Source organism: Chelonoidis abingdonii, chromosome 6 (genome assembly GCF_003597395.2).
Source record: "Chelonoidis abingdonii isolate Lonesome George chromosome 6, CheloAbing_2.0, whole genome shotgun sequence".
Taxonomy (NCBI): Eukaryota; Metazoa; Chordata; order Testudines; family Testudinidae; genus Chelonoidis; species Chelonoidis abingdonii.
Genome location: NC_133774.1, coordinates 116,894,214 through 116,907,894, shown reverse-complemented (window position 1 = coordinate 116,907,894; position 13,681 = coordinate 116,894,214). Strand labels below are relative to the sequence as shown.

At 38.8% G+C, this 13,681-nt stretch overlaps 1 long non-coding RNA gene across 1 annotated transcript in view; it reads right to left on the bottom strand.

The window, feature by feature from the left end:
- Positions 1 to 13,681, bottom strand: part of LOC116833747 (uncharacterized) — a 126,701-nt gene that overhangs the window by 96,850 nt on the left and 16,170 nt on the right. The window contains exon 2 of the long non-coding RNA XR_004375762.2: positions 5,217 to 5,279. This is a non-coding gene — a long non-coding RNA (uncharacterized LOC116833747). The remainder of the gene's footprint in view (positions 1 to 5,216; positions 5,280 to 13,681) is intronic.

Here is a 13,681-nt window from a genome sequence, read left to right as displayed (position 1 = left end):
TTGACTTGTTTCTATTGCCCCAAACCCTCTTCTCTCAGTCCACGGTGCTCATCTGGCTGTCTCTTTTCTGTCCTTTTCCTATGTCCACCTTCATGCCTTCTTTCTTGCTACCCTCTGTGGCCTTGTCTTCACTGCTAAATGGTGTGTTCTTACCTTGGAGTAACTAACCTTCACTGAGGTAAAAACACAGTGAAGATAAGGCACTTCAGTTCTATCATGAGATAAGATAGGCAAGGTGGGGGCTATACCTTCTCCTGGTGTTGACTTCGTGTGGTTTACCATTGAGTAAAACTCAATTGCCTTGTCTTCACTGTCTTTTTACATCAGGACAGGTTATGCACATTAGTTACCCCAAGGTTAAAAAACCAAATACCTATTTTAGCAGTGAAGACTGGCCCTGTAACTGGTACTCTCTTCCTGGCCCTGTTAAGCTCTCCCCTCTCTTCTAAGCTGCCTCTGAAAACTGACTTCTACAAGAGGGCTTATGAGCTGTGTTCATATTAATAACTATGGAAATTGCCTATATGGAAAGTACAGCAATATTAGGAGAATGTTTAATGCATGTTAGCTGTCTTCTGTGTGATCTAGCTGTTACAAACAAGGAGGAGATCCAGGACCATGTGACCAGCCACCTCTCTGTGGACCACCAGCAACTGCTTCATGGTTCACTGATGGTCCACAGACCACAGTGTTTGAACCGCAGCCTTAGACCCAGTTCTGCAAGCACGAGTAGATGTCTTCACTCATAAGGAGCCCAAATGACATTAATGGGGCTCCATACAGTTGTGAGGGTATGCCCATGCAGATCAACTTGCAGGATCAGGACCTTAGCTCTAAGCCTTAAATCATCTCATAGGGTATTATGTGGTTCTTGCTGCTGTTGATTAAAAGCAGTAAGAGACGCTTTTCTTTCATTTCTTTATTTCTGGGGACGTAGTCTCAATTTGAACATGAGATGCCATGTAAGGATAATGTGAAAGATTTGTTCTCATAGTCATTTTGCCATAGCTCATAAAACACGTTGTTGTTTCCAGAACAAATAAAGCTCTTTCCTTTCATCAGGGAGTGCAAATAATGGAATTCTAAAAACTAAAGGATAGAATCTTTTTTTTTTTATTCGTTAACTTTGGAAAGGAGATGGTTTCTCATGCTGCTCAATGAATCACACTGGAACACTTGTTTTTGATTACGACCAAAGAAGTCACTACTGACATCACATCATTGAATTACGTTCTATTCATTAATATGTTAAAACAATGGAGAATTAAAAAAAAAACATCTAAAAGGAATATACAATGTAGACAACTCAAGTTTGCCTCAAAAATGTGATTGTCCATTTGACCCGTAAATAAAATAATGGCATAATATGAAAACTTGTAAATCACTATGATTTCATTGTTCTTAAATTCCTGCTTCTGAGACAGACAATTCCCAGCTATAGACATAGTAGACGCTACTGGCAATATTTAATTCATGATATGGAGCCCAATGATGTTGTCAAGGGAATTCTCATTTCCTTTTTGTCCTGCTCCAGTACATGCACCTATATCTAGAAGAGAGGTACTCTGTGTACAACGTCAAGCAATATGTCGACAGATCAACAGGCACTGGTGATGGTGCATCTGATGATGACTGCTGGAGCCAGTTGAAAGAAATAGAAATATCCAAAGGGACAAGTGTGATCAACACGTTAGCTGCTTTGCTGTTCACCAGAAGACAATGCTAGCTTCAAAAAAAATCTTTTTGCATTGCTGGTCCAAAACAAGCATTGGGCTATGACGCTCACTGCAGTGGACATTAAGAATTTTTTCATTCATGTGCACAGACATGTTTCTAAAACAAAGAAAAGTCATACCTCTGGAAACAATCTACCAGTACGATCCCAAGATTTCACATCTTGAAAGTGGAATTTGGCCATTTTATTCACCGTAAATCAACATCAACAGTAATAAAGAATTTTTTTTTTAAAGTAAAGCTGCCTAAAGTAATGAGGGCTGATCAGCCTATGTATATTAATCAAATCTAAGGGGTTTTATCACTCTAGGAATTTTCTCAAGACTTAATATTCTCTTATATAAGGAAAAAATTGGAAATGATGATTGGGAATGATTAAAATATATAATTGGAGGAAAATATTCATTTCAGCCATAAATGAAAATTGGCAATGAATGAGCAATGAATTTCTGCAAGTGCTTAGTGATGCTATTTAAGAGAGAACTATAGCTCAGTTTAAAATATGCTGAAAGAGATTTAGGGTGGAAAAAAGACATGCAGGTATTTTAATTTTTAATTAGGTACTCTGAAACAGTGAGCAATTTCATTGAGGCTAAATTGTCCTTGCATCTTAAAGCTTTAAAGCCAGTTTAAACAGTCGAACAATTCTAATCATTTCACAAATGGAATCCACAGATTAAAGTGAAATGCTTTCAGACACATAAAGGGAAATATTCCTTTTAAGAAGACAGACAGGCCATGTTCCTGAAAATTCAGGACAGTATCCACATTCAGGACATCACTTAAGCACATGCTTAAATTTCATTGAAGCCACTGGCACTAAAGCACAATGTTAAAATTAAGCATGTGCTTAAGTGCTGTCCGGATTACAAATGTATATAAGCATGTGTAGTATTGTCAACTGTAAGCATTCCAAAACTATGAAGCAACCCCTGATCCCCCAGAAAATAAACCAAAACATAAGACTGTCTTAAAATCATGAGATGAAAAGAAAATTGCATTGCTTTTTGCTTTGCATCATGACTTTTATTTTTAGGGGGAATCTGCCTGTCCTCACTTTGCATGTGATCATTTCACCTTCACAATTTAACATGAAATACGTACACAGAACTCAGGCCTCCCTGTTCACTGTTCGCAGGGGACTCTACTTACCCACTTCTAGTTCTATCTCTTGGGGTGTGGAGAATGGCCCTCCTGTCTTTCTTCCTAGCTAGCCTAGATAGGAATGTAGATCATTCATATTTTCCCTCCATGCACCTCGACAGTCTTCTATCCACCACCCTCTCTCTACAGTCACTTGCCCCCCATATTTCCCTCCCTTTCCCCTCATTGCCTCATTCTCCTCTCTACTAAGTCACATCTTTCTGTACATGCTCAGTCTCCCCACATTTCTCTGCAGGCCCTCAGTCTACCTCTTGCCCCCCATATTTCCCAGCATTCTCTCAGTCTGCCTTATGCTCTTCACAACCTCCTACAGACTGACCGGTCCCCACACGCAACCCAAATATTCTGAAACTCATGATAAAATTAGGAGAGCTGGCATCACTGCATGTACTTAAGTGTCTTCCAGAACCAGGACCTTATGTAAGTGCTTGAACGATGCCTCCTCCAGCAGGACTACTTACCCATTTAAAATTAAGCACATACATAATTGTGTGCAGGATTGGGGCCAAAAAGTTTTAGAAAATGTTAAACAGATAGTACAGCTTCTTGAATGTCCCTTAGGGATTAGGAGGCCTATGACCTCTAAATTAACTGGTAATATTCAGGGATGTAAGGACAAAGCAAAGGAATTAAATTTGCATTTATTCTTCATTGAAGTACACTTTTTTGTGTAAATGTTTTCTGCTTTTTACATGTTTTGTTACCTGACTATTTTTAAGAAAAACAATTAAAATGTTGAAATACCATTTATTATACAATAAAAACAACACAGTCAATCCATGATAGGACCAGAAATAAAATTGGGCGGGGGGGCCTCCTTGTTCCCTGAGATAATCACAAGACAAAACACTCCTCTCTTGATATAGAGCTACAAATAAATATGAAGTCAAAATAATACAACACAACATTTTAAAAACATTTAGTTTCTAGACTTCATTTTCCCTTTTTCTCTGTTTAGTCGCCTTTCTGAGGGTTTACAATCTTATTCCTCCAAACTTAAAGCTTTTTTGTTACCACATAAAAAGCAATCAACTGAGACTATATGCTCCCCTCCAGAGAGAAAGCCTGCAGGAAAGGAAAAATTAACTCAGAATTCTCAGTGGCTTCAGGCTGTAGTGAATCTAAATAAAGAAACTCTTCCTTTCGTGGACTGGGATACGCAACAGTTCAGGGGAGGTACAGAGAACTCCACTCCCAAGTCCATGGATTTCCATGACCTGCTCTTTATACTGCCACCACCAACATAGCATCCCTAAATGACTGTCCCAGCCACAGTACATACGGTGTGTGCATATGCAGATGGTTCTACTAAGCAGCATTAACCCAATCTATATATCTATGAGTCAGTGACAGGAACAAGTCATGCAACGTGCCCAACTCTCTTTCTCTCCATCCTCTGGAGTAACAGTTTCATAGTAACTGCAAAGCAACACCTCCACAGCCTCCACTTTCCATTTCCACAGTTAAAGGGCCTTTCTACTACTCCTTGCTTCACATAGTTTGCTTCCAGGCCTCACATGGAAGGTGAACAGAGGAGGACAAATGCCCACAATTGTTGTTACCTATTTGAAATAGTACAGAAAATATTTCTAGAAGTCTCTCAAATTAAGACCACTGAGCCCTGAGTTGATGGTGAATGTTTCCATTCAAGTAAACTTCTGCAAAATCACAAAACTCAGAGTTAAGGAAGTTAAACTAAAATTGGCAAAAAGGCATGTGAGAGAGAATAAGAATTAAATCCAATCTCCATTACACATTTTCAAAGGATGAATCTCGCCATGCAAATATAGGACAAAGGGTGCAGAGATCAATCTCAGAATGATCAGAGATGCATATATATAGCTTTAATGCAATATTTTAATCAAGCCATTTATGTGATTTGCAGAGATGAAACAAATCAGTTGTGGAATATGAATTATGCATCCATGATCCTGTTACTGGGGAAAGAAAATCTCCAGTTATCAATACATGGTGTATGTCCGAAATTGGCCAATTGATTATTAATTATCTTAGTGCTGAAAAAAAAATGAGAGGGAGTGTGGTGCTGATGTATCTAAATAAGGACAAAGAATGCAACTGCAGTGATACATGGGATAAGTGCCTCGGTAGATTGAAAATGACAAAATGATAGTATGGAAACAAAGTTTCACTATCTGAATATGAGGAATATACACAAAATCATGTAGTGTAGCAGACAGATTGGTTTCAATAACAATGCTGTTATGAATCCTCTATTAGGATATGATAACAAATCATAATCCCATCTTTAGGCATCTACAAATGTACCTCAAAACCCTCTTGCCTCAAAGACCACAAACCTGCAAGCTGCTCTGCATAGGTGTGTGGATCTCCTCACACCGAGTAGCTTGCAGGATCAGAGCCTAAAGGTAGAGATGACATGGCTCAGTATGTCTTTCCCAAGGTTGGGTTCTTCTAAGTTCAGGTATAGCCATTAAAATAAATTACGCTTTATTTATTTTTCTTTTTAACAAAGAAGAGTGGTACATCTTTGGATACATATATTTAATCCAAAATATGCTGCTTTCAAATTCAATTTCATTATTGTGGAAGAAACAGTGTTGCTATGGTTATGTGTTTGTCAAATGTTTCCATTATAAACTTCTGTTTATTCATGGGTATAAAACTTGGCCATCCATCGGAGGTACATTCCTGACACTACTGTGTGATGATACTGTGGTCCATTTTATTCTGACATCATGCTTTATCTTGGTTTAGAACAAAGGTATTGGCATTCCGACACACAAACTGGAAAAAATGGTCTGTCCTTAGTAACTGAGTTTCAGCAGAAGTGCCTCTTGAAGTGCTCTTAAAGTGTTCCATATCTGATCATTGTTGTACTGAAACATTCATCAAGCTGTTCATGAAAAGAGCACTATTACATATAATCCATGTCTTTCAGTTGTGAGGCCTGTAAAATGGGTTGATAATACATCTGTTACTCAAAGGAATGAGGCAAGTGTGTGTACTGTCTGCTCAGTGCTTTGAAATATTAAGTGTTGTGGAAGTGCTAGTTATTCTTATGAAATGCCAGCACCCTGACATTTTTGGACAATAAAGATTTTGTTGCATTTTTTAGAAAAGATGTTCAGAGGAAAAGGAGAAAAATATAGTAATAAGGTATGTACAGTTCTGATAAAATATAGTAATACACCTTACACATTTGTTAAGAGAAAATATTTCCCTCATGGTCTCAGTAGTCTTGTTTTGGCTAAAAGAAGATAAACCTTGACTTACTTAATGATTTAATTATTTAAAATTTCCCCACATAACTCCAAAAGCCAATATTAAATATTCAGGGTCTGATTCTCCAATTCCTATGCCCCAAGTGGTCATGTGGAGCTGTGCAAAGGGGTGAAAAATGTTATGAAAAGCAAATGGAGTTAAAAGATACGTGACACTCAATAATTTTCTTAGCTTCATTTAAATATACCTTTATAGGTTTAAGCAGAGGGCTGTGTCTATAATTGCAGTACGACTAGCTCTCAATGCTAGAATCACAGCTCTATTTGCTTCTGACCCTCCCCTTTAACTGGCTGCTGCAATCAACTCTCATTTGGTATCTATCCCATCTATTGATGGGGTATCTACCCCATCCCCAACAGAACCATCCCATGTACCTGACAATCTCCCAAAATGGCACCTGCCTCCAAAACAACCCAGTGGTGAAGAACGAGCCCCACTCCTAAACTGCAAATGGAACACCACCACACGCTCCGTGCTGATGCCACCCAAAATGCTTCCCATTCCCAACACTGCAATTGAGGGGGAGGTTCCCTAACTCCCGACATTGGCTTCCCGAGAAGTGCAACCTGCTCTTGCCACTGTGACTCTCATGGCCTTAGCAATAGCCTTGCACAATGCAAGGTCACCTGCCATCCCTGCACTGGGTCCAGCAAACCAGCTCTCCCACTCACCACCACTGATTACTGCACCACCTCACAGAACAAAACATGCTTATTGCAGAGAGGAGCTGAACTCTCAACCTGCTAACAGCAAATTTAGCTTCAAAACCACAGAGTTCTTTTGCACAAAGCAAAGGAAAAGAGAAGGCCTTGTAATGGCATAATTATAAGTAGCAAGAGGAAATATCACAGCTCTACCATAACTCTACATTACTTCCTGCCCTGAAATAGTGTGGGTGCTTACTGGAAAAACAGGTTCTTTTTACACATTCATTTGAATTTAAACACCTGTGTTCAATTCTAGTTTTTGTATTTTCCTTCCATTAATATTCTAATGAACGCGTTTAGTGGCAGGAATGTTGGTGGCAGCAACACATTGTAAGCAAACGTTAAAGCATATTCACGGACAGCAAATTTCTCATTCACAATCATGCTTATTTGTACCTGAAGTCTGATTCTAAGCATTATACTCATCCAACCAAAGAACAGGCATATACCATGTGACCTGCGCACCAAGTCAAAACAGCTCAAAATGTGAATGTCAAATACTCACAGAGAACTGTTTGCAAGCAATCTGCAGACTGAAACAGGTTAGTATAAACCATTCATAGAATAAATGTGAGCAAGAAACAAATGTGGGGAAATCATAATCAGTTTGCAGACAATAAGGGAGCAGAAAAAGGCTAAATTTGTTTAATAAATAGCTTGCTGCAGATAGCTCATCAGCTCTAGTCTCTTGCTTCATTTAAATGGAACCCAAAGAAAGAGGAATACAGCTTGGAGGATTGTCATACACTTTCAATCATTTTTGTAGGGTATCTTAAGACGCAAAAAAAATGTTTCAACTAGGCCTGATTCTGTCAAGCTTACAAGGAAGAGCGGTGGGAATATTTGATAAAGTATATGTTCTGACTTACAACATGCAAATAAAATACAGTTTTACTCCACCTTTATTTCTTTAATTTGTGCGAGTGCAGTAGTGAAAATAGGGCATTTTCTAATTCGAATAAGCACCCTCACATAGTAAATGCAGGTTTAGTGTAATCCTGTTGAGAGCAGAACATTCAATTCATCCCAGCCTGTCATGCACTGTGGTCTCCTCAGTGGGAAATCCCAGCTTCCACAACACAATTTCATTCTAAGGAAGAGAGTGTTTCAGTCTAAAAGGATTTAAAAAGAATTAGGGATCTTGAGAAAGAGGCAGAGAGAGAGAGACAGAGAGAGATGTAGTTTAGTTTAGTTTCTCAGCAAGTCAAAAAGTGCAAGCTAGAAGCACATTTAATATTTGCACCAAAATAAAAGTTGAACTTGCATTTGGAACAAACATTACCTAGCTTAGATTAAAGAAACTTTTGTTCATGGATGCTGGGAAGTAGATAATATTAGGGAAAAATATTCAAAGCTGGAGACCCACGGTCAGCACACACTCTGCTGCTTGCAGCTAACCTCTTTGCACACAAGTACCTGGTTTACACATACAGTCTTGCTAATTGTCCAAAGAAATGTAAACGGATAATGTATAGAACTGATAGGATATCAAAAAAGAACAAATGCTATGCTGTCATCCTGGCGTTGGGAGGGAGAGTGTTAAAACTATTATTTACTTAGCTCCCTTGATGTGCTCAACTCTGTATAAACAAACTCAGTTCCTGTCCCACTAAAAGTTACCACATCCAAAGTGATGCACAGATTTGGGAGAGATCAGTGAAAATCTTTGAGGAAATGTGTGTTTTTAAAACAAAAACAGAAAAAGAGAGCATGAGAGGGAGCATGTAAGCACGATCACGGGCTTGTGAGTTTGAAAAACCTGAGATTCAGTTCCGGCTCTGCTATTAACCCACTGCATGGTGCTGGGCAACAAGGCCAGCTTTAGGCCAGTTCCACCGATTCCCCCGAATCAGGCCCCGCGCCTAAGAGGGCCCCGCGGCCAGTGGCAGAGCCGCTGGGGGGTGGGGCAAATGGTTGAGAATCCCTTCCCTGGCTAGAGGCTCCTTTTTAATTTTTACTCACCTAGCAGCACTCTGGGTCTTCGCCGGCGGGTCCTTCATTTGCTCCAGGTCTTCAGCAGCACTTCGGCGGCAGGTCCTTCAGTGCCACTGAAATCTCGGAGCACGTGAAGGACCTGCCGCCAAAGACTAGGAGCACCGCCCAGTGAGTGCAAGCCCCACATGTTTTTTTACGTGGGTTTTTTTTTTTTTTTTAGTCATCCCTGCCGGGGCCCCATCGAAACTGTTCGAATCGGGCCCCGCGCTTCCTAAAGCCAACCCTACTGGGTGAATCACGTCACTACACCAACGTGCTTCAGTTTGGGCATAAAAACACAAAATTAATAAATCAATTATTCAACAACCTGTTGAACATGGTCCTTTGCCTAAAAAGAGCCTCTGATTGGGCTGACTTTTGACTCTGAGTTATTATACAGTCTCCAGGCATGGTGGCACAGCACATAGCTTTCACTGGAATTAGGAAGGCCCAGGTAGTACTACCTGTGGTTAATTTTTTTCTTCTTTTAGTCAAAATAGGGTTTTTTGTATTTCCAATAAAGTTTTAAAGTCCACAAGTAAGGCGGGATTTCATCTTTAGAAATTTTTGTTCACTGCTTTTCTAGGTGTCATGACCAGTAGCATCAACATGAGGACATCCTTGCAATTATATCCATTATTAACTATAATACTTAGTATTTACATAGCACTTTTTATCCATGTATCTGAAAAAATCTATTTTTAGAAAGGTAAGTAAGCTTTAGTCGGGCATTGATCCTGCCAACAATTCAATTAGATTTCAAACCTTTAAAAATCTTTTTGTTACTTTAAAAATAAAATTAAAGGAAAATTCAAAACAAACAGTTGTTCTGAACTAAAAAAACTAAAAAGTTTAATTTAAATTTTTTTGATTTTTTCTATTTCAGAAATTGGTTTTTTTTTTTGAAGAGTATAATTTGCTGAACCTGACATGAATTTGAAAAGTGATTTGCTATTAGTGAATATGCATTTTTTGCCAGAAAAATAAAATAAAATAAAATAATTCCCCCAGCTCACCTAATTAATAGTAATAGTAATAATATTATCCTACATTTATATATCACTTTTCATCTCACTGCCCACGCTTCTCAGGGGTTCATCTTTTTCTAAAACATCCGCCTCCATTACGGCATACAATTTATTTCTCCTCTATGCCCACTAGAGTAAATAAGTCCTCAGAAGGTTAACAGACATTGAATGAGATTCAAATGTTTCAAGTTACCTAAATGTATCCCCTAAAATAAATACCTGTCCCATAGAAAACAAAACCTGCTTTCTTTACAACACTAATAACTTTTGTGTTGTATTATGTTCCCTGAAGCAGCAGGAAGTAACCCATCAGCTGGATATATTACCAATAGACAGTCCTATAACCTTGCTAAACAGAAAAATGGCAAAATAACTTGTCTTCTAAAGCACGCTAGTAAATAGAGCAGAGCAAACAGTGGAGAAAATTTGATGTGAAAAGTCATTTGAATTCTAAACCAAATTCTCATTTGACCATGTTCAAGAAGCTTTGGTGTTCACTGTCCAGGAAACTTCAAAGGCTGAAGCTTTACTAGCATGAATACTCATGAAAAGATCATTTTAAAATTATATAAAAATTTCATGTTATACGGTATATTTGGTTGTAAAAATTGCAGTGAACCTTGTGTTTAGTTCTAAAACATGTGTGCTATTTTTTCTGTTTCCTGATTAGTTAACATAATATTGTTAATATCACAATTGAATAAGCAATTTGAAATATGTTATGTTGTAAATTATCCAAAAAAATTGCATAAATTAGTTACATAAACCACAGTGCAAACTGTAAAAATGTATATTTGATTGTAATATTTGCAATCTGAATGATCTGAAGGACCATGGAAAACCATCATGAATAATTCAGAATAATGAACACATTTGAGAATTTTGTTTGCAGACAATTTGTGAAGAGAAAAAAAAGATGAAATTCACCGAATTAAATTATTTGTTGAGTTCTATAATTCACTGAACTCCTCTGTTTGTTAGCTAAGTAATGAACAGAGTCTACAGTGAAGCTGTCACCAATGTCTACAAGATATAAAGCAAACTTCTATCAAAGCATAAGAAGATTGCATGCTCCAATGTAAACTGTGCACTTATTCATAAGCATAATAATGCCTGCCATTCTCTTATGAGAATAAATAGCGTCTCCTCCCAGCTACTGCTGTGTAAAAATCTTACCATACTAGCAATTTTCTATAACTCTGATAGTGTTTTTGCTCAGCTGGGCTTCTGAGTGAGAAGTGTTTTCTAATGCTTCAGTTTTATACTTTGTTTAGTGTTTTAGAAAAGATAAATTCTGCAAAAAATGTAGGGCAAATTTAGGTGCCTAGCATTAGGCACCTAAATAAAGCTGCCTGCTTCTCTAAACGTGCTGGGCAGATGTAGCTTCCATTGAAATGAATGGGAATTGCATATGTTCAGGGCCAATTACGAAGGGGCCGTTTATTTTGCAGCCTCAGCAGAGACCTAGGTGCCTTGCTTTTGATACCAAAGTTAGGGAATTGTGGTTATGAAGAATAATGAGAGTCAGTTTTGATGAGGCTGATATTTTTGTATGTTTTAACTTTATTGTAAAATGCCCTCAAGTGTAATAAGCTTTATACAAGTTAATAAGCCAGTAAACTACATGTATAGCTCTCTATTTTCCTACTGTGCTCCTGATGTTTCTAGCCAGGCTCACTTCATCTTTGGTTTGTTTAAAAGGGGTAAACATTCATTTATGTTCTGTAGTTTCTTTGCATGGCTTTCATCTCTTTCGTCTGGCTGTTTTCTTAGTTCTTTTTTGTATTTTTAAGTTCAGTTTTTGGTAATTCATTTTGGAGAATTAAAGTCAGTAATTTTGATTTTCAGTTCTTCGATGTAAATTTATTCTCATGTTTTATTATTACCTTTTTCATTTTATAACTGTTCAAGGGAATTTATTATAGTTAATTTCATAGTAATGTGTCTGGACTCTGTGAAGTCCACTGTCAGAGATATTAAGAAACCCTTTCGAGTTTTGGTGATTTGATTAGAGATATTTTCTGCTCTCATTTCTTCCCATTTGTGAGCTGTTAATTTTTGTGCCTTTCTCAGACTTGTTATTTCTGCTTTAGAAATTTTTCCAATAGAGATGCTATCTTTGGTCTTCATTTTGCATAAAATTCTTATATTCAGTTGTTACTTGCTGTAGGGGAAAAGTAAGGAAAATCTCCCAAGCTTCATCCACAAAATAAGCTCCTCCCCTAGGATATGTCACCCAGAACAGATTGTACAGTTCAGATATGACAGCACATGTTCTCTGGGTTCAGCTCCCTCTGAGTGAGGTCTAAAGACACTCCTGGGCTCTGCATGGCTCCCAGGTTTGGCTTCCCCTTATCATGGCTAATTTGCTGTGCTGGGCTTCAGGAGCTCTGGTCCCATTTGTGGGGCTCAGATGCCCCACTGGTCTTTTTGGGCTTAGCTCCTTCTTGGCCAGCCAGAAAATAGGGTGGTAATGTCTCCCAAGCTCACTCACTTGTGAGAACGAAATGAGCTGCCACATTAGATTGTGCAGATCTTCATAATATGATCTAAGATGATTCTCCCTCTCATTTCTTACATGGTTTGATAATGAATTAGTTTTAATGTAAATATTTAAAGTATTATTGTTGGCATCTGAGCTAGCACCCGCTGAAATGAATGAGGCAGGTCACACCTCTTGGAGCTATGATTTGAAGTTCTGAAAATGCAGGCAGACATCACTGCATCCCTTACCTGTTTGTGGTTCATGTTTTCAAGACTTTCTGGGCAAGTGTGTTGTCTCAATCTATTTAGCTTATGGAGGAGAAAATTAAAAGGTAACTTGAAAAAACTTTAAATGTATCTACTGAAAATAGAGGACTCGAATTTAGTAGACAATTCAGAACAAGAGTCAAAGGCTGGAGGTTGATGCTTGACAAATTCAGAGTGGGAATAAGATGAACATTTTTCACAGTGAGAGTAATTAAGCATGGGAGCAACTTTCCAAAGGATGTTGTGGATTGTGCCTGTCAGCTGAAATCTTTGACTCAAGATTGGTTGTCTTTCTAAAAGATATATTTTAACTCAACCAGAAGTTATGGGCTTGATGAAGGAATCACTTGTTAAAATTCTATGGCCTGTATTATACAGGAGGTCAAACAACATATCATAACAGTCCTGTCTGCCTTTAAAAATCTGTGAATGTATAATGTAGTTGCAGATCCCAAACAGCATACAATACATAACTTCCCACATTCAGAAGAAAAATATGCAAAAGCATTTTCATTTCTATACAGGAAGACTTTAATCTTTTAAATTTTATATGACATAACAGCATACCTTCTGAACAGCACTAGGGTTGCCAACTTCCTAATCACACAAATCCGAACACCCTAGCCCACCCCTTCCCTGAGACCATGCCCCCTGTCCCTTCCCCAAGGCCCTTCCTGCCACTCACTATATTCCCCCTCCCTCAGTGGCTCACTCTCCCCCATCCTCATTCACTTTTACTGGGCTGGGGCAGGGAGTTGGGATGTGGGAGGGGGTGAGGGCACAAATTGGTGGTGTGGGATCCAGGGTGGGGACATAAATGAGGGGTGCAGGAGAGGGCTCTGGGCTGGATCAGGGGGTTGGGTGCAGGAGCAGGCGAGGGCTCCATCTGGGGCTGAAGCCTTTGGGGTGGGGCCAGAGATGAGGGGTTTGGGGTGCAGGAGGGGGTTCCAGGCTGGAGGATGGGGTAGAGGAGTTTAGGGTATGGGATGGGGCTGTGGGTTGAGGCAGGAGGATGCAGGGCAAGGGGGTGAGGTCTCCATCTGGGGGGTGCAGGCTCTG